General features: G+C 48.2%; 1 protein-coding gene across 1 annotated transcript in view; it reads left to right on the plus strand.

Moving 5' to 3' along the window:
* The window catches only part of TMEM132C (transmembrane protein 132C), a gene marked incomplete at both ends in the record, with an annotated part of 267,928 nt that overhangs the window by 14,221 nt on the left and 229,733 nt on the right, over window positions 1–23,974 (plus strand). The gene's annotated exons all lie outside the window — the stretch shown is intronic.

A 23,974-nucleotide genomic window follows, 5' to 3' on the forward strand; every position in this document is an offset into this window, starting at 1 on the left:
GCTCTGAGTGGGGAATGGTCTACAGAATCCAACTCTTGAATCTAGGTAGCTCACTCAGGCAAGAGACAGGCTGGAGCCCCACACTGCTTCATTATTGTATGGGGACAGCTAGTTCCCCACCTCTACCAGTGACTATTCAACCTCAAGAGAAAGGGACATTACAAGTGGCCTGGTTGGAGCATACTCGCAGGGCATTACTATAGCAGGATTCATACAAATGTCGCAGTTCTCTTCCAATCTGGGTGGCTGGTTTTAGAAGAACCCTTCTTGGAAAAAAAGATGTGTTGGTGTGAGAAGATAACCAAAAAAAGGAAATGCTAGGTACGGCAAATTAGTGTCCACTGAACAGGACCCTGGTGTACTTGGTAGAGAAGGGGCGGGGTTAGTAAAGATGCTAGGTAAGAGAGAGGGGGAAAGGGCAGAAATATGATGCCATGTCCATCCAGTGTTTATGCTTTCCTAAGCACGTCAACTGCTTCCCTGGTATTATATGTGACTTGTATCTGGAAGGAATCTTACGCCTTCTTTAAATGTTCTAATCAAGGGTCTGTCAACCTCAACATGGTCGACGTGCTGGGCACGGGTGCGCGTGTGTGTCCTAGTCAGGACTGGATGCCTGAGCATGCACCCCCTGCCCCATTTAGGACAGCCAGAATGTCTCCAAGCATTGCCAAATTTCCCCTGGGCACAAGGAAACCACACTTTCAATACTGCCCACTGTGGATAAAGAACTCCCGGCATCAGGATGTTTTTGTAAACTTTTCACTTGGAAATACTTTCAGAAAACTTGCAAAAATAGCAGAAAAGAATCCCAGCGCCCTTTCACCTAGATTCCCCCAGATTAGCACTTAACTATGTTTGCTGTAGCATTTTCTTACTATGTCTCTGTCACTGTGTGTGTATATGTGTGTACCACTCTTCTGAACTATCTATGAACAAGTTGTACGTCCCTTACTCTTTAAGTGTGTCTCCCCTAAAATGAGGGCATTCTGTAACCTACCCTATTACCACGGTCAAAACCAAGAAAATAACATCAGTACCGAATTATTTCCTACCTGCCTATTTTATGCAAATACTGTCAGTTTTTCTGTTAATGTAAAAAGATGGCATTTTTCTGGGTCCCAAACCACACACACTATATATATGTTCCTGTCGTGTCTCTTTCTTATAATTGGAAACAATTTTTCAGCTTTTTTCTGTTGTTATCCTTCATAACCCAGGTATGTTTGAACAGAGCAGGATGGGTTTTTTTTAGAATGTCCTTCAATTTCATCCACATTCTTTTGGAAATAATCATTGTGCTCATGTCAAATTGATCCGGCCCTCCTGAACACTCAGCACTTGGAGCGTGGGGTGACTAGATCGTAATATCCCTGACGTCTCCCATGCTCCCTGCAGGACTCTGTTACCATTCATGTCCCCGTTGGTTGGAGCAGAAGACCCACAGGCTGTCCTCTCCTCACTCTCAGCACTTCTGGGGACGTCCTCTTCCCAGCTGGGGTCCCTGGCCCTTGCCTCTCTCTGCATGTTATTGCTAAGGGCCTCCCCAGGACAGTGTGGAGCCTGTCTGTCGCCCAGGTGACAGCACGGAGAGGAGGCCCTGCTCACAGCTCCCCGGCACCACCGAGACCAGGTGGGCATTTCAGGACTTTCCCAAAAGTGCAGACAGACAGGGCCTCTACCTTGTGCAGAAGTGGCCATTCTTCCGCGCTGGCCGGCGAGTCCCCGCTGTAATCTCTGAGGTCTGAAGTATCCCAGGTTGGGAACATCCCCTTCACAAGCATCTCTTTCGTGAGAGTTGGTAGGGGAGAAAAATGCTTAGACGTTTCTACATGCATATTGTGTGCCTGCTAACACACTCACCCTGTCACACTTATTAACACAGGAGTATACACACACACACACACACACACACACACACACACACACTGGTACACCCAGGCACACCGTCCAGACTAGCCCTTATTTTTTGGATACCAGAAAATCAAAACCGAGAATTTCTTTTAATCAGTGCATTATAGTCCTACATCTTACTGGGGTACAAGATGGCGGAGGCACACATGCACCCATCACTCATGTAGCCCTTCCCCAGTTCCCACCCCGTTCCCTCCCCCTCCCTCCTCATGTTTGGCTTAGTGATTGACTTTGATATGTCTGTGAATGTCCATCACATACTTTAGGAAATTTTCCTCTCCCCCCTCCATCCCCTCAGGTCACCGTAATACGCTCACCGACGGCTTCTCCTTCATCTAGAGTTCTTCCTATGACCCTTTTTCCTCCCTAACTTCCGCATATTAGGAGAGCATCCGATTTTTTTTACTTTTAGTGACTGACTAATCTCACTTAGCATAATGTCCTCCAGTTCCAACCATTTCCCTGCAAATGATGTAATTTTGTTATTCTTTATGGCTGAGTGAAATTCCACTGTGTACATATCCCATAGTTTTATACAAAGTCCCCAACTCCGAGGTGTGCTGTGGTCCTGTTTGTACATCTATTTTGCATGATTAAACGTTTAACGTTTTCACACAGGTTAACGGTGACTTCTCGGTATTCCCTCTAAAAACATACAGCATATAGCACTTGCTTTGTAGGAAGTCAGCTGAAGACACACACACACACACACACACACACACACACACACACGCACACACACACACACACACACACACACCCCTACCTCATTTGAGAAGATATTCAGAAAGAACGGAACTATGCCCATGAGGCAGATTTGAAGTCCCCATCTTCAAAGACAGAAAATTGCTGGCAAGTTCTAAAATCGGGCGCTTTCTAATTTGCAGCCTGCCCTATGCGATCCTCTGTGGTTTTACCATTTATTATTGTCACCCACAATCCCACTGACTTGCTAACACTCCTTCCTTCTCTACTTTGAAACTCTCACCACTTAACAGTTTTTCTTCTATTTCAAATCTCTTCTTTTAATCTGAGCTTTGCCCTAAGCAATCATTTCCATGAAAACCACTGTTTTACATGCTAATTCCATCTTCCTCCCCAAACATTAAGATAAACACATAAGTGATAACATTTTTAAAGGTCCTTCTTCTTTTTACCCCAAATTATCCCAAATTATGCTGGCCTAAGGCCCAGGTGCAGAGGGGCGCCAGCAGATCTGATATCAGTGCTTGGCCCCGACTGCGTTTGCTGCCGTACCTTTGAACAAGTGCTTCTAGGGCAGATAGATGGGGAAATGATTTCCTGAAATTCTGGAATGGGAAGGGCTAGGAGTCTGGCTCAGAGGTAGTGCACTTGACTAACATACTTAAAGTCCTGTGTTCCATCCCCAGCACCGCAAAAATAGATAAATAAGCTGGGTGTGATGACACGCACCTGCAATCCCAGTACTTGAGAGGCTGAGACAAGAGGTTCACAGGTTTGAGGACAGCCTCAGCAAGTAGTGGGCCTCTTAGCAACCTAGCAAGACCCTGATTAAAATAAAAAATAGAAGCCGGGCGTGGTGGCGCACGCTTGTAATCCCAGCATTTGGGAGGCTGAGACAGGAAGATCGTGGTTCACAGACAGCCTCAGCTACTTAGTGAGGCCCTCTGCAATTCAGTGAGACCCTGTTTCAAAATAAAGAATTAAAAAAGTGGGCAGAGGGTGTAGCTCAGAGGTCAAAACGCCTCTGGGTTCCATCCCCAGATCTGCAAAAAATAAAAAAAATAAAAATAAAAAGTAGAGCTGGTGGTGAAGCCTGGAGGTAGAATGTCTCTGGGTTAAATTCCCAGTAGGTAATATTAAACTTATATGCTAAATGAAGTATATATTTATATAAAACACATCTCTAACATAAATATACATATATATCTCTAGCATATATATTTACGAAATTCTGAAAGAGTCAATCTAGGGACAGTGAGAAGGTCATCTTTGGAGCCATGAAACATTTGGTAATAGGACATTGAGAGTGAGCGGTGATAATTCTTATCCATCAGACACGGAAGCATTCTCAAGAATCCAGGATCTAGTTGGTCCAGACCAGCAACCTTCCACGTTCTGGCCAATCAGTCAGTATTTAAGTCAACATCTCCCAACCGTAAACACCTATGCTCTTTTCAAATAAGTATAAAAACCAAAGGTGTTTTTTTTCTACCCCTCCCAGAGATGATTGTTCTTCCAGGATGGTTTGTGGGCTTCTCCAAGACAAAAGAATAATATATTTGAACTCGCCTTCTGGGCTTTGTCTAACATGAAACACAAGTCGTTTTCTGATTTCATAATAGAAAATATGAACTATGCATTGTCGTGCTAAATGTACCTGAGGATTCTGCTAGACGCAACTCCTGCCTCCCAATGAGAGCTGCTGGCATGCGTGGAAGTTTACATCATTTCAAAAATGGGACACACATGTAGGGAGTGCTGTGGACGAGAGCGCCGCCGTCCTGGCGAGGTAAGGTACAGCAGCTTCTAACTTCACAGACAGCCAGGCTACCTGGGCAGGTGGAGTGGGAAGGGACTGGGAATCCTGGGAGGGAACTCCCATGAGCAGGCCCTACTGCAGGGAGAGTTCGAAATTCTCAGAATGTACTTGGGGAAAGGTAAATATCTGAGATAGAAGAAGTCTCGGCCATCAGCCATCTTAAAAGGCCAGCCCCTCCGCTGGCGCAGGCTCCGTCTTAACTGTAGTTCAAAGTTTCTATCTCCACCTACAAGGGGCCAGCAGCCACATCGTCTAGACACATCGCTAGATGCCCCCTCTCCACGCTGAGCCAACTCTGGGCTGTTCTCAGCCACTGCCGCCCTGCGAAGGCCGCCAGGGAGAAGGAATTTGAGATGCCGATGGGCGCCGAGTCTCTGGTTTCGCTTCCTGTTTCCCATGGCTTGCTCATCCCCCGGCCCCTGCGGCTCAGTGGTCCACTGAGGACTTGGCTCTCCACTCCAACCTGTGCTGGGCAGTCTGCCCAGAAGGCTCTCCGCCCCAGAAGGTGGCCTGTCTGCCCTTAGCCCCTCGCTAATTCCTGGCTCGCTCCTGGCTCTCAGGGAACTGCACCTCCTAGCTTCCCTGGCCTTTGGCTTTGAGATCCGAGTCCATCATGAGGTGATGGGAGAGGCCCAGGGACGCTAAATAATGATCCATCCAGTCCACTTGGCTTGCCTGGCCGGCCATGGCCTGTGGCTAAGGCTGAGTGTTATCCAGGCTTCCTGCTGGCCCCAAGGAAGCCCCGCCCTCCCCTCCTGTTGTGATGTAGGTGATTAGCCCCGCCCTATAGGCCACGCCCCCTGAAGCTCCGCCCTTAAACCCACCCCTGGGAGCTCTGCCCTGGAAGTCACGCCCCTGGAAGCCCTGACCCAAGGCTCTGACCCTGGAAGCTCCATCCCCTGAAGGCCTTGTCCTGTAAGCTGCTCCATGAGGCCACGCCCCCATGAGGCCACGCCCCTAAGCCACGCCTCTTTCTCTAGCTCTGTAGTTAGTTAATACTGGGCATCTTGATGTACGTCTTTGGCCTATTATTATTATTAATTTTTTTCGGTACTGAAGATGAAACCCAGGGGCATTCTACCTCTGAGCTACACCTCCAGCCCTATTTTTCAGTCTTTTTATTTTTTGAAATAAGGCGTCACTGAGTTGCAAAGGGCCTCTCTAAGTAGCTAAGGCTGTCCACGAACCGCGATCCTCCCGTCTCCACCTCTCGCATGCTGGGATGACAAGCGTGCGCCGCCGTGCCCGGTGTGTCTATTAACTCGCTCACCAGTGTGTAGTCAGCTTCCCAGGTTCAAACCCCTCTGTTGGGATAACGACAGTGGGACCTCATGCACAGTCAACTCTGCGTCTGTTTATCATAGTTAAAAGGCTGCAAAAAACAAGCTTCAATAGACCAAGGCCCTTAAACCCGAAGCCCGACTCCATCTCCTTCCCGCTGTGGACGGCGGCTGCCCTTCGCATTGTGTTTTCACGTCAATGAAAAGGAGGTTGAAGCCAGAATGTGGTGGTGTGCGCCTGTAATGCCAGTACTTGGAAGGCTGAGACAAGAAGAGTGCAGGTTCAAGGACAGCCTCAGCAACTCAGTAAGAACCTCGGCAACCTAGGGAGACCTTGTTAGAAAAAAAAAAAACAGAAAAATAAAAAGGGCTAGGGGTGTATCTTGGAGGTATACCCCCAGCCCTTTTTAGATACACTTCCAGGCCTTTTTATTTTTCTGATTTTGCACCTGGACTCAATCCCCAGGACCATACACACCGAAGAAAGGAAGGCGATAGTCTTGCCCACCTGCTTCGTGGAGCAGATGTGCGCTCAGTGGGGTTACCAGTTTGCTAGAACGCATTCCACTGGGGAGTGAGCTCTAAGGGGTATGGATGTGTCTCTCCTCTCCTAGGGTAATGCTAGGTACACAGTAGGTGCTCCATAAACACTTCTTAACAGATGATAAGAACTGTGGGCTGTGAGGTGGTGAATTGCTACTAGAATTTTTCTTGCATAAATAGGCTAAACTATAACCTGTGTTCTTAACATTTCCCATAGTAGGTTTTTTCGTGTGTGTGTGTGTGTGTGTGTGTGTGTGTGTGTGTGTGTACTCACATATGTGTGCCAGCTTGCATGTAAAATCACTTCTTATGACCCTGATTTTTTTAAAAGTTTGAAAGTCATCATGCAAGACTGTAGGCTGGAAAAGTGTAAGGACCTGTGTAAATCGCAGAAAATCTCTCTCTCTCTCTCTCTCTTCCCCCTCTCTGATTTTTACTAGAGATTGAACCCAGAAAGAGTCTATCTCCAAGCTAAACTCCCACCCCTTTTTTATTTGCTTTGAAACAGTCTTGCTAGGTTGCCGAGACTCTAGCTAGGTTGCTGAGGTTGGTCTCAAACCTGCGACGCTCCTGTCGAGTACTGGCATTGCAGGTGTGTGCCACCATGCCTGGCTCAGAGAGTCTTTTAGTATCCAGGTCCAATGGCCTTTCTGGTCTCTTGAGGCAGGTCTATAGAGTATAAAACCTACCTTCCAGTCACTCCAAATAGCTTAAGTCCCTAATCTTGGATGGTTACTTCATATGAAAATTATTTCTTGTTCAGAAACTTAGCTATTAACTAAAATTTGGTGGTGGTAATAAAAGTCTTGGGGTAAATAGGTTTTATGTCTCGCTTTAATGAAAAATAGAATTCCCTCTGCCCTGATTTGTGATTACTCTATAGCATCCATAGGGAAACCAGGCAACTTCTGTTTATTTCTAAAGCTTACATCATACGGATTTTAAAAGAACGTGGGGGCACCGGAATGCCCCCATCTCTGTGTGTAATAGAGCGGGGCTTGCCATTTCCTCTTCAACCAAGATTTTCCTTGGAAGGCGGAGCATCAGCGTGTTTTACGTGAGGGAGAGGCATCTTCCTTTGAACTCCTGATCGCCATTTGCAGGAGCGGAGCCCGTGTATAAACTCGCGGGTGCCGCCTTTGCTGCTTCTCAGCCTCTAGAGGTCAGGGATGATTCCCCAGGACAGGGGACAAAGCGGTCCAGTGACAATACAGCCTCCGTCAGAACAAACCGGAGCCAACAGCCCGCGTCTCTTCCCTGTCAACTCCCTGGGTTTTATTTTAATTGCCATTCTTTCCGAAAGCACGACTCCTATTAAATTATTCATGGCGGTATAATGTTTATGTGATCAGGGTAATTATTATAATTTTGCATTGTGAATCTTTGTAATGAACGACCTCACTCAGATTTCATTTGGCGAGCACTGCTTCTAGCCGGGAGTCGATGGCCGGCTGGCTCTCCCGGGGAATCAGAATGAAGGAGCCCGGTCACCTGTCTCGTTTTGCAAAGTAAAAGAAACTTCCATCATGCGTCTCCAGGAACGGGGGTGGAGGAGGTTCCAGAAGAGAATGAGACGAACAGGATTTCTTTCGGTGGTGCATTAGAGGCCCCCTGACACCCCCACCAAGCCAAGTGTCTTCCTCTATGAACCAACCATTCGAGGCTGCTCAGAGGTTTCCCTGCGAAACAGCCCGGCAGACCTGGCACGCCACGGAAGGGAGCAGACAGGGATCTCCCCACACTGTTTTTGACACACAGGGGCTTTCGAGTCTCCGATAACTACCCAGCAACACTCAAGAGAACAAAGCCACGCCCAGCGATTTGACAGAAAGGCGTCCTTTCTAAGGACTCGGGCTACGGCTCCCCCCAGACCCCGTTCTTAAAAGAACATATAAAATGCAGATGATCGTGGAAATGGCCAGTGGTGCTCTGCGTATGGGCAGCAATTGGGCGTTTGATGACCAGTACTTGCTATAATTCCGCTGAGCTGCTATACCCAAACATCCAGAGCTGTGTTGCTTCCAAATAGCAGAACTTGACTTCTTGCCGCACGGGAGCTTGGAATCCAAGACTAGTGGGTGTCATTGGTCAGGCTCACAGAGCGTTCTCCACCCTCTGTTCTTACGTAGTCGAAGGCACAGGCTGGGGCCTTGAGCTTCCTTCACAAGGGCACCGACACCTTTGATGAGGGCTCCAGTCTCCTGGCCCTCTTTCCTCCCACAGGCCCAGGTCCTGATACCCTTGCCTTGAAAATCAGGGCTTCACAAAGCCGGAATATTCATACCATCACAATGCTGTAGCCATATTGCAAATAATTAATGTGTGTGTGTGTGTGTGTGTGTGTGTGTGTGTGTGTGTGTGTGTGGTGCTGAGGGTTGAACCCAGGAGCATTCTACCTCAAAGCTCCACCCCCCAGCCCCTGTTTAATATTTTCATTGGGAAACAAGGTCTCAGTAAGGTGCTGAGGGTCTCACTAAAGTATTGACGCTGGTCTCAAACCAGTGATCCTCCTGGCCCAACCTCCCAAGTACTGAAATCAAAGGCAGGTGCACCCCATCGCCTGACTAGCAAAACGACGTGAATTCTCTGGGTTTGACATGTTTGCAAACAAATATATAAAGAAAAGACTTGTATCCGGGTACCATTGGGGAATCGCTGGATTTGGAGTGGACGTCCCAAACTGCGCGTTCCGCTCAAATTTTCCCGTGATCGTTGGAAGAAAATAATCTCATGTTTTTATGAGAGCAGGAAAGTCAGCTGTCTACCATCGTGCCAGGGAGCTTCCTCCCTCCCTCCCTTCCTTCTTTCTTCTCTTCCTCTCTCCCCGGATCCTAGCTCCTGCCATCTCGGCCTTTCAGGGTTCCGTAGAATCTGGGGTCCGTGTGGAGGGGTTAGACCAGCCAACTTTCCCCCTGGGGCTGGCATGAAATTAATAGTAGCAGGCAGAATAAATAACTTCAGCGGAGGCGATAATGTGGTATCGACCGGTCGGCTCAGGCTAATTCTCTGTAACGTGAGCGCCGCGCGGCCGCAGGGCTGGCCGCGATGGACCCCCGCCGCCATCGCTGCCGCTGCGGGGCCAGTGGCCGTGAATATTACAGGTGAGTCGACTCAGAAGGGCTTTCCCGTGCAGCCAGATTTTATTTAAAGTCATAAATGGATTATTGGGTTACTGCTTGGTCATGCCTCCAAGTAATTTATGGCCGCTAGCATGACTTCAAGCCTCTAATAAGCCTCAGACTAAATGGGATGGAGAGCGTCTTGCCTTGGTTCATGTCGAATCTTTCCCATTTCACTCCTTTTGGGGATGACTGTTCCCTGGACCTTAGGACGAGATGAGCGGGTCTGACTTTAATCCCCAGACCCCTTCTTCCCTGTGCTTATGGAGACCAGCGTAAACGTATCCCCATGGCTAGGATTTCTTTTCTTTATGAAGATTCTGTATCTCATCTAAACTTTCTTCTTCCAGTGCTCATAGAATTCCAGAGGAATGCTCTGAGAATCATGGTTTGTTTTAACTTAAAGCACAATCCTTTTACCCTGGACCCGAACATAGCCCTCAGAGAACCCCCGCCCCCAAGCTTTGAAAACAAATCACAGGGCCCTCCTAGCCGTCTAAGATTTAAAATTAAAACAGGCCTTAGCCAGAGAGCAAATGGAAGAAAGTACAATGAAATAATTTCACATTATGACTTTAACATCAGACGCTTATGAAAACATCCCCCCCACACACACACCATGGTAGGCTTTCTGTTTTGCTATTATAACCTGAGACTACCCACAGAGCTGGGCTTGCTTTTCACTAAGAACATATAGCATGATCGGGTACAAAACACGTTCCTATTTCCACCCCGTTTAATTTTCTCTCTTTCTGCTCCAAATAGGTTGCAGATGTTTCCAGAGAACGCCTTTAGGAATGTTCATCTAATCGCGTTATCCCCCGTTCAAAAGCCTCTGTGGCTCCCACTGTCCCCAGCCTCCACCTCTGACCTCCCGAGAGCAGGCCCCTGCGAACCCCACCAACCCCAGCCTTCCCCCCCAGACCTCTGCCATCCCGGTTTATTTACTTTGAAAAATATAATTCTTATTTCAGGGTAACTGGTTATTTCAGGTTTTTTTTTTCTTTTCTTTTGTCTGTTTAAATTTTTTTTCAAATAATTAAAGATGCATAGAAAATTACAAAAACTAGAGAGGAAACACAAGAAGCCCCACGCAGCAGTCACTGGGCTCGTACCCAGTCGCCACCTCTTCTCTCCACACCAGGATGCCCACGAGAGCTCACTGTGTCCACGGAACTCTGACCGTTGGTCCCTGGCTGACACCACAGCCTGGTGGTCATTAGGAACCCTTCCTCTTGCCACCTGTGTCTACACCACCTTTCCTTCCACCTGTGTCTACACCACCCTTCCTGCCACCTGTGTCCACACCACCCTCCCTGGCACTTCTCTGGACCCCAACAACCACACTGTGTTTTTTATTTCCATGAGATTGCCATTTCTAGAGTGTTTGCTAAGTGGAATCCTGTAGTATGTGATATTTTGTTCTTGTGCTTTAGTACTGGGTGTTGAATCCAGGGTCATTCTACCTCCAAGCTCTACCCCCAGCCCTTTATCTTTTTAAGTTTGATTGTTTTATTGTAGTTACACATCTTAATGGGATAAAAGATGGTGGAGACATATATGCACACATCACCCAGTTAGCCCTTCGCTCCCCCTCCCTGCTTCTCCTTCTTGGCTTGCTTTAGTGATTGACTTTGATGGGTTTGTTAAAGTACATCATGTTCTTTAGAGGATTTCCCTCTTCCCCCTCCCATCCCCTCAGCTTGGTTACCTTATCTGTTCATCTATAGTTTCCTTCACTTAGAGTTCTTCCCGTTACCCATTTCTCCTTAGCTTAGGGAAAGAAACAAGATCTTACTAAATGATGACGTTGGCCTTGAACCTACGATCCTCCTGTCTCAGCCTCCCAGGTACTGGGATGATAGCCACCACCCCCAGCTGTATGTGGCCCTCCAAGATATGATTTTTTTTTACTACTATTCCCTTTTATTTGTTGTTAGAGCAATGTTTAATGGCTTAACTGATAAAATGATACAGGAAATATTGCCGAGCAGGCTAGCTGCCTCTTTGACCCCCACCTGCATTCTGGAGAGAGCTTAATTTCCCATCTGGAAGCTGACCGGAGCCCTTATTTTCACACCCTGCTTTTATTCTTCAGAATTCCCTCCTGCCCCCGTGTGCCTACGTGCTAACAAACACGGTCCCAGCTGAACTTGAAGCTCCGAAGTGCAGGGGTCTTTTAATTAGTTTTATTTACTATCGTCTCCCCTGTGCAACTGAATTTAATGTGCAATCTTATAATCAATGCTTAGAGTGACTGCAGGTGCATGGTGCGATGAAGGAGGGACCCCTTCATGGTACAGCTGCCCCGCAAGGCCACCGAGCCACGATCTCAGCCCTGTGGTCATGCCACCTTTAAACCGTTGCTCTGGGTCTTTAGACATAATTCATTTTTGTTCTGAGAACTCAACACTGGTCTCCGGGTCATGAAACTTACTTCCCAGGGGCCCCCGCTGCCCCGGAGCCTGGACTTTTAGGCAGGTGGTTTTTCTACCCTCTTCTATACCTAAATCCGTGATGGATGCGGTCCCAAGAAACACCTGCTCCCTGGGCGGTCAAAGCCTACCTGGCTTGAAAAAGATAAGGCTGGCCGAATGGGACGCTCAGTTTGAATTGGGCAAGGGACATGGCATCCTCAGTCATGGCAACTGAGATGCCCATCGAGCAAGCCAAGCCAAGAGGGCCCATTCAGAGAGGGCCCCGGAGAAATAGGGATGGTACAAAGAGGCTGTCCCCTACCACATACCCCAGGCAGCCTTCTCATGGAATCTTTGCCTGTGACATCTCAGTTAGGAGAGACATTTATTTGTATGGAAAAAGGGACTTTGCATTATAATTATTTTGATGCTGTTCCTCTTTGGCGGTTACTGGATTTTCCCCTAATTGCCCAACCCCTGGAAAGCCCGGATCCTGCAGTCACGGGGAGCCGAGAGCGCGGTGCCTTCTCTAAACACAAACCTTCCACCCAACTTTAGATGATTCCACGGCTTCACGTTGTGGTTTTGTGGCTCCCCCACCTCCCATTGGAAATTAAATTATCTAGAATGACGAAACCGCAGCTGTTAAACAGTGGGCATTAGATGATGTTTAAACATCATTATCTTAGACTCTAATGGAAGAAGTGGCTGGTGATTAAAAAGGAGACCTCTCAGCGGCAGCCTTCCCCAGAGCTGCCATTTGCAAATCGCCTATTTTAAGAGGACCCCTGCATCCACCGCTGGGTGTTTTCAGAGAAAATGCAGAACCAGTTTCTTCTGTGACTGGATTTTTCTTTAAATGGGGCTGAGTGCTGGCAGAACTTTTCAGCGTGATGCCGATGGTTCGGTATGTGTCCACCTAGACAGGGCCTGGTACTAGCAGTATCCTGGTGATGTCTATGATAATGATGTCACTCATGTTAGATATTATCTTGACAAGATAATAATTGATTCGGGGGTTTGCTGGAGACTTAATTCAGGCATTCAGGATGTTTTATCATGTGGGATTAACAGAGCCTGTCCAAGTCTGTCTATCCAGACAAGGCCGTGTTAGACACTCTTGACCCCAGGTCTCATTCTCCAGCCAGCACGCAAAGTCTTCCAGGAAAAATGTGCATTCTCCGGACTTCACTTTTTTCAACATTTAGACATAAAAAAATTCTACCTTAGGACACACAGCTTTGCCCCATGAAGAGATTCTAACATGCCATTGAAGGTTTATTGTTAAATGATTGTTCAAGTTTGGGAGAAAAGAAAAAAATGAGAGAATAGATGATAGTTCTCCAAGGTTTAAATCAGTGCAAACATGTGAGCAGGGGCTTTGTTGTTTTTTTTTTTTTTTTTTTTTTTTTGGTACTGAGAGTAGATCCCAGGGGCTTTTCTACTCCGGGCTATACTCCCAGACCTATTTTATATTTTACCTGGAAACAGAGTTTCACTAACTTGCTGAGAGCCTCACTAAGTAGCTGAGGCTGGCTTCGAACCTGTGCGATCCTCCTGTCTCAGCCTCCCAAGTGCTGGGATTACAAGCGTGCGCCACCACACCCGGCCAAGGGCTTTGTATTTTACTTGGGATATTGGTCAAAGTGTGGGCAGTGCCCAGCATGACCAAATGCTAGGCCAAGTAGCCTGGGTGAGGACACAGATGTGTTGGCCCCAGGACTGCGAAGACAGTTGAAAGTCCTAAAGTATTAGGAAGGAAGGAAGGAAGGAAGGAAGGAAGGAAGGAAGGAAGGAAGGAAGGAAATCTGTGAAGCTTTTCTCCACCACTGGAATGAAGGAAATTTGTTTAGGCATCCTCAAGATTGGAAGTCTTTGGCGAAGGGCTGGAGAAGTAGCGATGGAGCACTTGTCTTGGGTGCAGGAGTTACTGGGTTCAAGCCCCAGTACCTTGAAAAGAAGTTGCAAAGTCTCTTGGCTTTTGTCAGCGTGGTCAAAGTCTTTTGACTTTTGACACTGGCCAGTGTGATCACATACCAGGCCACTGGGTGTGTGGCCCTGTGAGTGAACTAAATAGGCATTTCACACACACACACACACACACACACACACACACACACACACACAAGAAATACAAGTGGCCAATAAACAGATTTTTTAAAAATGTTAAGCATCATTATCAATTAAATGCATATCAAAACTGCAATGAGATTCCTTCTAATCCTAATTAGAATGGCAATGGAGAAGTCAAACAACAATAAATGCTGACGAGGTTTGGGGAAAGAGGAACTCTCCTACACTGTTGGTGGGATTGGAGATCAGTACAGCACTGTAGAGATCTTTGTGGAGATTCCCAAGAAAAATGGGGATGGCTCCACCATATGATCCAGCTCAGGCATTCCTGAGAATCTTTCCAAAGGGACTGAAATTATAATAAAAGATCACATGCGTATCCATGTTTATAACAGCAATTCCCCATAGCCAAACCACGGAGCCAACCTCGGTGTCCATCAGCAGATGAATTGATTACAAGATTATGGGATATGCACACAAGGAAATTCTACTTAGAAATAAAGAAGAACAAAATTATTTGCAGAAAAATGGGTGGAAATGTTAGGTGAGATTAACCAGTCACCAAAAGTGAAAGGTCAATATATTTTTTTCTCATATGTAAAAGCTACGGAGTAAGCAGGATACAAGAGGTACTTTACATAAAGGAAGAGATGCTCCGGTGGAGTGAAGGGAGGATGGGAGGGCGGGAGGAGAATTAATAAAGAAAATATGTTCACCGACCTTGGGTACATATGCGAAATTACCAATGCCGGAGCCAGGGGAAGACTCACCAAGTGCTGTGTTCAGGAATGTCTCTATTACTTTGAACTAAACTATGATATGAAAGTCTAATGCACCAATAAAAGTACCAGAGAGAGAGAGCGAGAGAGAGCGAGAGAGAGAGAGAGAGAGAGAGAGAGAGAGAGAGAGCCAGAGAGATAAGAGAGAGAGAACGTTATTACCTGACTTTGTAAGCTTATTCTCCCATTCCACTTGGACTGGAAGAACGGGAGAGAAGAAATCATCTCCCCTAAAATCAGGGCATAATCACAAAAGTAGAAACGATGCTGAGTTGTCAAGGCGTACAGATACCCCAAGTGGGAACCAATATGTGTTTTAGAAATTCAGGAATGTTTGTAAAAATGTTCAGAATTGTCTGTGCATAAAATTGTAAATTCCAACTCTCTGGGTTTGAAAAAAAGGGAAACGAAGCTATCGAGGGCCCGTACTTTAATGTACGTTATTACATTTCACAGTTGTTTTGCGGGGTAAATTTCTATCAGGTGACATGGAAATGGGGCCAGATATTTTCATAATCTCATGCGACCCAAATGTGTTATGAATTCCTTCATCCAGTTTTAATATTGCTCTAAATTATTCCTCAAAGTCTATTAATAATTAAGGGAAGCGAAAACTGTATTATCTCTTAATAGCGTTTTGACTTTTTAGTTTCCGTTTGGAATAAATGTTCCCAGTGCGTTTCTTCCTATGTCAGGATACGGAAGGACCCCTCATTACCCAATCTCTTGACTTGATTGCCCCTCCTTCATGAGTCTTCCTGTCTCGTGTGGAATGGGCCCTGTTTCAGACAGCATTATGACCCAGGAAGCCTGACAACACACAACTTAAAGAAAGGGAGATTTATTTGCTCACAGTTTTTGGAGACTGTGAGGTTCAGTCCAAGTTAGGCCAGGTCTGTGGTGTTCGGGGAATGGTAACAAGAAGCAGAGAGGGGCAGAGAACAGACTCTGCTCTTATACTGATGTCCAGAAGCAGGAGAGAACAAGTAAGCAAGAGAAAGAAGGACCTTATGTAGTTCCCAAGATCACAGCCCCAGGGACGCCCTCTTTGGCAACCAAGTCCGATTTCCAACATGGCTTCCCAGTTTCCATGAGTTCTAGGGAGTCATTCTGTATCCAAACTATTAGAGACCCCATTACTCCCTCCCCCCGAAGTCCTTGCGGTCTCCACAGTTGGCCACCCTCTCGCTGTTTTTTACTTTTTTGAAGGGTCACCCCTTCCTATCTCCCCCGTCTACTATACTAGGGTACCATCTCTTAGCTAGAGACGGTCACATGACCCAGGCCTGTCCAATGAGAGCGGTGCATTCCCAGTGATTGAATTCAAGGTGGGCAGGTGTTCAGAGACCACGGTGCCCATCCGGGGATTCTGACGGCACTCATTACAAAGCAGACGTCGTCTTTCTACCTGGACGGTGTGTCCTGTCCTTCTTCTCTTTGAAAAAAAGCCTGCAGGGAGGGAGTGTGCTTGGGTGGCCCCAAGGACCCCACCCAAGCTCCTGCCCACAGTCTTTTAGACTTTGTGCTGAGGGCCGTGAAGGTTTAGTTTCTCTCTTTGCTGTGTCTTACAAGCACACTGCCCTCTGCCAGAACACGTTTCCCTTCTGGTTGTGGTAACTAAAAGTCTAGAATTCCTCTGCCTTTTCGCTGTCTATACAAGCATTGCTTGGGTCAGCCACCGCGCTCGGGAAGGTATCAGCAGTACCTGGACTAGCAGTACACAGAGAAGCGGCTGGCACATTCCGGGCATTCTGCTGAGCCCAGGGAAGGACCTCAAGGGTCTGACTCCGTGGCTCCTCCAGCATGGCTCTGTCCTGTCCAGAGAAATCCCTGGGCCAAGAAACCCTTGACCCAGAGGAGCTGCAGACACCAGGCACCCCAGGCCTGCTGACCTTTCCCGAATGCTGCTGAACAGCATGTGCCAGGCAGGAGGCGGCTCCCAGGACCTCTCCGTGAGGGATGCTGGACCCTTTCGGCCCCCATCCTGGACTGAGAGCCTTCCTTCCTGAGAACTAATTAGCTCTTAAGGTCACTTACCTTTTCTCTCTCATCTTCACATGGGGAAGTGGTATTTTTCAGATGAGATAAGGCTCCGCTGCGCTGCGTGGTGGCGCTCGCCTGCCTGTGATCTTAGTGCTCTGGGGAGGGTCAAGGCCAGCGATGGCCTGCAGCAACTTAGCGAGATCCTTCGCCAGGTGTCGTGGCTCACCCCCGTCATCCCAGCGCTTGGGAGGCTGAGACAGGAGGATCCCAGGTTCAAGCACAGTCCCAGCAAGTGGTGAGGCTCTCGTCAATCTCCTGAGACCCTGTTTCAAAATAGAGATAAAATAGGGCTGGGGATGTAGCTCAGAGATAGAATGCTCCTAGGTCCAGTCCCTAGTACCACACACAAAGCAATGAGATGTGAAGCAGCTGTCGTCGCTGCCCCAGGAGAAATCTGGGGTGTTCAGTGCATCTGTGATGATGGAGATTCAGAAGACAAAGTTCTGTGTCCTCACTCCAGCAGATTTGAGTCCTCTCAATCATCTCTGTGGTACTGCCGGTCCCTGGCCGAGACCTGACATGCCAGGGGTGGTGCACGGAATAGGTGAAAATCAGCGCTAAGCCCTGGTCCTGGAGCGAGAAGCCAAATAAATAAATAAAGAGATCATTTCAAGTCTTGTTTTCCCTCCTATCAACTCTGGGACATTTGGTCGTTTACCTTACAGAGCTTCCAAGCCTTTGTTATAAACTTGAAATGTTTGTCAGGCAGCCAACACCAACACTTGCATTATTTTTGGAGGGGGAACTGGGGGAGAAACCCCGGGTGTATTCTACCCCTGAGACACATCCGTAACCCCTTTTTAATTTTTATTTTAAAATAGCGTCTTGCTAAGTTGCTGAGGCTGGCTGTGACGCTGGGATCCTCCCTGTCTCAGCCTGCCAAGTACTTGGATTACACACCCGGCTCATTTTGTTTTATATTATGTTTCTTATTTTATTTTATTGTTTATGAAACAGGGTCTCACTAGGTTGCTGAGCGCCTCACAAGGTTTGCTGGCTGTAAACCTGAGATAAACCTGTCTCAACCTCTCAGGTACTTAGATGGCAGGTGAGTACCACCACATTTGGCACATGGATTTTATATTTATTTATTTATTTATTTATTTATTTATTTATTTATTTACGTGGTACTAGAGATGGAGCCCAGGGGCATTTCTACCTCTGAGCTACACTCACAGCCCTATTTTTTATTCTTTATTTTGAAACAGGGTCTCACTGAGTTGCAAAGGCCCTCACTAAGTAGCTGAGGCTGGCTGCGAACCACAATCTCCCTGTCTCAGCCTCCCGAGTGCTGGGATGACAAGCGCGCGCCACCATGCCCACCTATGGATTTTATTTTTAATCAAGGTGTCTTTACTATAGGTCCTTTCATGTTCTCTCTCATCTCTGAGTTTCAACTAACACTCAATTCCTTTTCAGGGCTGGGTAATACTTCATTGCATGAATTCATAAATCACAATTTGTTTGTCCCTGCACCACCTAATGGAGATTTGGATTGTTTCAGTCTTTGGACTATTGCAGACAATTGCTTCTCTGAGCCTGGGTGGTATATATCCTGCCATTTTGAAAATAACAATGACAGAGAGCACTGTTTTGAACCGTTTAAGCAAATTAAATGCTGTTAAATTACATTATCAAATGCCATTGATCACAAGCAGTAGTTATACTATCACTCACATGAATGCTGCTTTTTCCTGATACGCACGGGACTCGCAGAGGGGCTTGGCCGGTCCTGGCTAGCAGGAGCCTCTTACCCCTTACCTGCCCCAGTGGCCAGCCCAGGAGCTGTAACCCACCAGTCTCACTACCCTGATGACCGAGTTCCCAGCACTCCGTAGCTGTCACTGGCTGACTCAGCTGAGCCGGATGTTCACATCCTCCATTTCTCTCTCCGGGTTCCTAGGTACGATTATAAAATTGTGAGGCAGGCCTGCCCCGTGGACTCCACACTGGGCTCAGTTTCCCATTCAGCGAGCTCTGCAGGGAGCCGTTCCTAGGGCCGAGGAGAGGAGGGTGCGCAGGCAGGACGGGGCAGAGGGCAGCGGCTCCTCTCCTCCAGGAGCGGGAGTCCGAAACCATTGCCATGGAGACAGAGTTAGCAAATTTAGTTGATCAAGTCAATTTTCTGTGCACACAAGTCCACTGGCCTCGCGCACAGGGGTACTTTCAGACCAATTACTCCTGCATCCCTCTGTCTTTTGTGGAAGAGACGAGGCCGCCGGGTCTGGACGGGGCTCCCACAGCTGCCCCACGTTCTTCCCGGTGCTCCTTGCTCAAACTGCCCCCCAGCATGGCCCTCGAGGTCCCGACTGCCCACCGTCCCCAGCCAGCTGACCGCCTCCGCAGGACAGCGAGCCCCTGACAACTCAAAGTCAGGACTTGACGCATATCCTCTGGTTCCATCCTCACCTTCTCTCAGATGGGCTTCAGCAGGATTGCACGCAGCCAGTGCCAGCAGGGTGCCTGCAGTCTGCCTCCCAGGGCACCCTTGGACGCCGCCCTCCTCATCCGCCAGGTCCAACAATAGAGACCCTCTCAGGCGCGGCTGGCTCCAGGCGCCCCACGAGGACTGGCTGGCAGCTCCCTCCCTGTCTGGGTTCTCCATTCCTCTGGTCTCTCCTGCAGGTTTGAACAGTGTCCCTCAAAAGAAAACTTTCAATGTTCCTAGAACCTTAGGATGCAACTGATTGGGTAATAGGGTCATTGTGCGGTAGTTAGCCGGGATGAGGTCAGGGTGGACAAGGATGGGTTTCTACGTCAGATGGCTGGCTGATGTTGTCAGAGGAGGAGAAGAAGAGTTGGCCACGGGCAAGGAGGAAGCTATAAGAGGACTGGGGTGGAGTCTGGGGCAATGTTCCTGCAAATCCAGAAATAGTCAGGATTTCGGCAGCCGCCCAAGGCAGAGGGGCCCCCAAACGCTCAAGGCCTTCAGGAGGAGCCTCCCCATGCTAGGCTGCGTCTGGAGCATCCATCTCCAGAGTCCAGAGGGAAGGAAGACCTTCTCTAGCTGTCACAGCAGCCCTGGAGCACAGAACCTGGCTCCACAGGCCACTGCTCCCCAGAAAACCAGGGGCCCTCCAGCGGCCATGGCTGCCAGCCCATGTGGACCGGGGAGGAAAAATGGCGGCTTGTCCATGTGTCCCCTGTCGGGGGACAGCCCCGGCTGCACTCAAGCCTCCTGCTCAGCCAGCCACTTGTTCTGTAGGGGAAGGAAGAGGTCTCTGTGACCTGGACCCGAGGGGAGGGAGGGTGCGCGCCGCTCCCCAGCCCAGCCCTCTGCCTGGGGGACGGGCTCCTCACCTGCTCCGGTCCGTCAGGAGGGCCGCCTCAGCGTCTGGGGACGGGTCTAACCCTGGCCTGTGTGGAGTCAGTCTTTTATCTGTAACTCTCTTTCTAGGACAGAGCTGGTGTCTTTTATCTACACTGTCTGTCTCCTGTATATATGGTGTCTCTTTTATTCCTTCCTTCCTTCCTTCCTTCCTTCCTTCCTCTCTCTCTCTTCCTCTCTCTCTCTCTTCCTCTCTCTTTCCCTCTCTCTTCCTCTCTTTCTTTCTCTGTCTTCCTCTCTCCTTATCTTTCTCTCTCCCTCTCCCTCTCCCTCTCTCTGTCATGGTACTACCGATTGAGCCCAGAGGTGTTCTACCTTCAAGCCACCCCCGCCCCCAGCTCTTTTCACTTAGAAGCGGTTCTTGCTGGGTCGCTGAGTGTCTGGCTAAGTTGCCGAGGCTGGCCTCAAGCCTGTGCTCTTCCTCCCTCAGCCTCCCGAGTTCTGAGATTACAGCGTGCACCCACAGGCCCGGACACCTCTTTCTTTATTGTCTACAAGCCAAGGATATCCCCGAGGGTTTGATGACGGATGAGCTGGACTGAACAGAAGCAGAGATTTTTCTTCCTCCGAGGTCATTCAGAAACCAGGGTTTCTTGACACCATAATTACGTAGAACCAATTAGGACCTTGCCCTTCGGGTGTGGCCAGCAGAGTTCATGAAAAAATAAATAAAAATAAAAAAGAACAGCTCAAACAGAAATCCTGTTAGGAAGGAGGCAGGAGGCTGCTTCCTGCTGTCCGAGCTGAACTCAGCACAGATGCCAGGAGCAGAGTGCTAATAAAAACAGTGTGGGGATCTAGTGAGCTGTCACTAGGAAGGCTAAGAAAGAACCCAGCGTGTGGGGGTTCATTTATTTCATTCTATTTGCCCCCCCAAGAGCATCTCTGAGTTCCCACCAAGGGAAAAAAAGACCCGCCCATCATCCTCACCGAAGGAGGAGGAGGCAGGCCCTAGCTTCACGCCGCAGAGCTGAAGGAAAGGGTGGGAACCTGGAAAATACCCGGGGGTCCCCAGGAGACCCTTGAACTTGGAATCCCTTTAATAGCTCTTGGCTCAGCGGCGCACAAGCATCTCAGGAAGATCAAAGCACTTTACCTCCCCCGTGGAGAGCTCTGTTAACTTCAATCGCAGACGGCTCCACCCACGGTATATCGGGAGTGGGGACCAAGAGGGAGAGCCGTGTCTGGGTTTCCGTCTTTATGGGGGATCCCGGCGCTTGTTGTACCGGGGATTTCTGGGGTCTTTTCATTTGAGTGGAGGACGGCACGATGAACCTCGACTCTCTGGCCTTCTCTCGGAGGCTGTCGTTCAGAGTAGTAGCTGAGCGTGTGGTTAGCAAAAAGCTCCCCCGGTTTCCTGACGTTTACTGGTGGTCCTACTGTGTGCCGCCAGCTGTTGAGGGAGTTTGATGGTGCCGTGGGTGAGTCGTGTTTCACCAGGAGGACCTCAGGATGCGTCTTTATTTGGGAAGCGAGTCTTTGTAGACACGAGTAGTTAGCGTCATCAGTAGCTGGTTAGTTGATGACTTGAATTTTTGTGATACTGGAGATTGAACCCAGGGGTGTCCTACCTCTGAGCTATGCCCCCAGCCTTATTTTTAAATTATTTTTTTATGTTGAAACAGGGTCTCTCACTAGGTCGTTGAGGGTCTCACCAAGTAGCTGAGGCTGGCTTCGAACCTGGGATCCTTCTGTCTCGGCCTCCCAAATGGAATTGCAGATGCCCATCTTCTTACTTGTTTTTTTTTTTTTTTTGGAAGTTGTCATATTACATCATCGTAGCTGAGTTTGTTTGGTTTGGTTATTATTTCGGACACAGGTGCAGGATGGGCTCACTCACGGTCCTTCGTTCGTGACACGCTCCACTCCTGGACCCCGTGTGACTCACTCCCATTTCTACCATTATTTAACGAGCTATTTTTCAACAATGTAATTAGCACCTACGAACCCATCTCCCCAAACAAAAGCTCGGCGATCTATCCGTTTAACCTGAATTTTTTTGAATAGCTTTCGCCCGTGTGCATTTTAAAATGCAGTTACATAATATTGACGAGGGCTTTCTTTCTTTCATTGGCTAAATACCAGATCATTTTCAGATACATTTTTAATTTCCAGGTCGAGCTTCCGGGTAAGTGCTCAGAACCAAGCCTCCCCTCCCTATCTTCTGGAGAGAATCCCCTTCTTTTCCTGACCTCTGCGCCCAGTGTGGTCCTGGGCCTCATTTATTTTTCCTAGCAAAACCTTCTCCTTTCTTAACTGATTCCCTCCAGTATCAAGCCAGGAGCCACCGCCTGGGTTGCCGTGTGGTTATATAATCAAAAAGAAGTAAGAGCAGGCAGGAGGGAACACAGCTGATAGCAGCTTTATCTGTTTAAGCCAGAAAGGCTCCTTGAGTGTTTAGTGGTCCAGAGCAGGGCTGTGTAAATACCGGAAGATAGAAAACCAGCACACGGACCGCATCGACCCACCCACGAGAGCGACGGACCCCATGGGTGTCTCCCGCTTGTGCGGGGCGATTTTTGTCGGGATTTTCACAAAAGATGTTCTCCAAAGAGAACCGGGCTTCTAACAGAGGGGACGTCTAGAAGTTTCAGGAGCTGGTGAATTCTAATTCTGCCATGTACTTTCTCAGGTGAACTCAGACCAGGCATCAGAAACCCCTTACACACATTTCTGGGATGAGGATGGGATGTGTTTGTGAGTTTATTTAGACAAGAAGCGTTTCTTTTCTTTTTTTTTTTTTCTTTTTTGTTTTTGGTGGTACTGGGGTTCCAGGAAACCCTTCTACCTCCAGGATACACTCCCAGACCTATTTTTATACTTTTTTAAATTTGGAAACAGGGTCTCTTAAGCCAGCGCGGCTGCCTTCAAACCTGCGCCATCCTCCTGTCTCCGCCTCCCAAGCGCGGGGATTACAAGCGTGCGCCACCACGCCCGGCTCTTTTCTTTTTTCTCTTTGTGTGTGTACGTGTGTGTATGTGTGTGTGTGTTACTGGAGATTGGACTCAGGGGCATTCTACCTCCAAGCTTCACCCCCTCTGCCCTTTTTATTTATTGGTTTGTTTTGAAACAGTCTTTCTAGGTTGCTGTGTTGAGGAGGCTGGTCTCATACCTACAATCCTCCTATCTCAGCCTCCCAAGTTCTGGAATGCCAGGCATGTGCTATCACACCAGGGTACAAGAAGGGATTCTTGAGTACCTTTTAGATGCCATTTTGAGGCTGAGTCATGAGGAATGAAATAGGTGTGGACACAGCCCTGAGTCAGGAATAGAAACCTGGAGAAGCCACTGAACCGCACTTGGGTGTGAAGGTAACTCTCCTCGAGGACAGATTCTGAGCTTTCTCTTTAGTTTCTTGGGACTCACAGCGACTCTTTAGCAGTCATGAGAGCCAACTCTAAATTTCTTTTTCCCCAAGTCCCTGCAAGCCAGTGTTTGAAGAGTTATGTTGCAGCCAGGTGTGGTGGAACATTCCTATAATCCCAGTGCTTGGGAGGCTGAGACAGGACGATCGCAGGTTCGAGGCCGGTCTCAGCAACTTAGTGAGACTCTCAGCCACCTAACGAGACCCTGTTTCAAAAACAGAAAAACGAAATAAAAGAAAAAGAGCTGGGGGTATAGCTCAGAGTTCAGTCCTCAATACCCCCACCCAAAAAAGAAAAGGAAAGTTACAGTCACTGATTTTGCACACACAGCCAGCGTCTTGGCTGAATGCCTGCTAGAAATCATTTTGTGTACTTAAATGATAAATAAAAACACACACTCCCTTCAAGGAATAATTCGACTGAGCCAAGCCTTTTCTAGAAGAACAACGAGGGTCATTATGCGCTCTCGGGGTGGGTGACATCGAAGCAACTTCAAGAGTTAATTACATTCGTAATTATAGCTTTGTATTGCGTTAGGGAACTTCCATCCAGAACGCAACTGGAATCCTGCCGAGATGGCATCTGTTGC

Source organism: Muscardinus avellanarius (assembly GCF_963383645.1).
Source record: "Muscardinus avellanarius genome assembly, chromosome: 21".
Taxonomy (NCBI): domain Eukaryota; kingdom Metazoa; phylum Chordata; class Mammalia; order Rodentia; family Gliridae; genus Muscardinus; species Muscardinus avellanarius.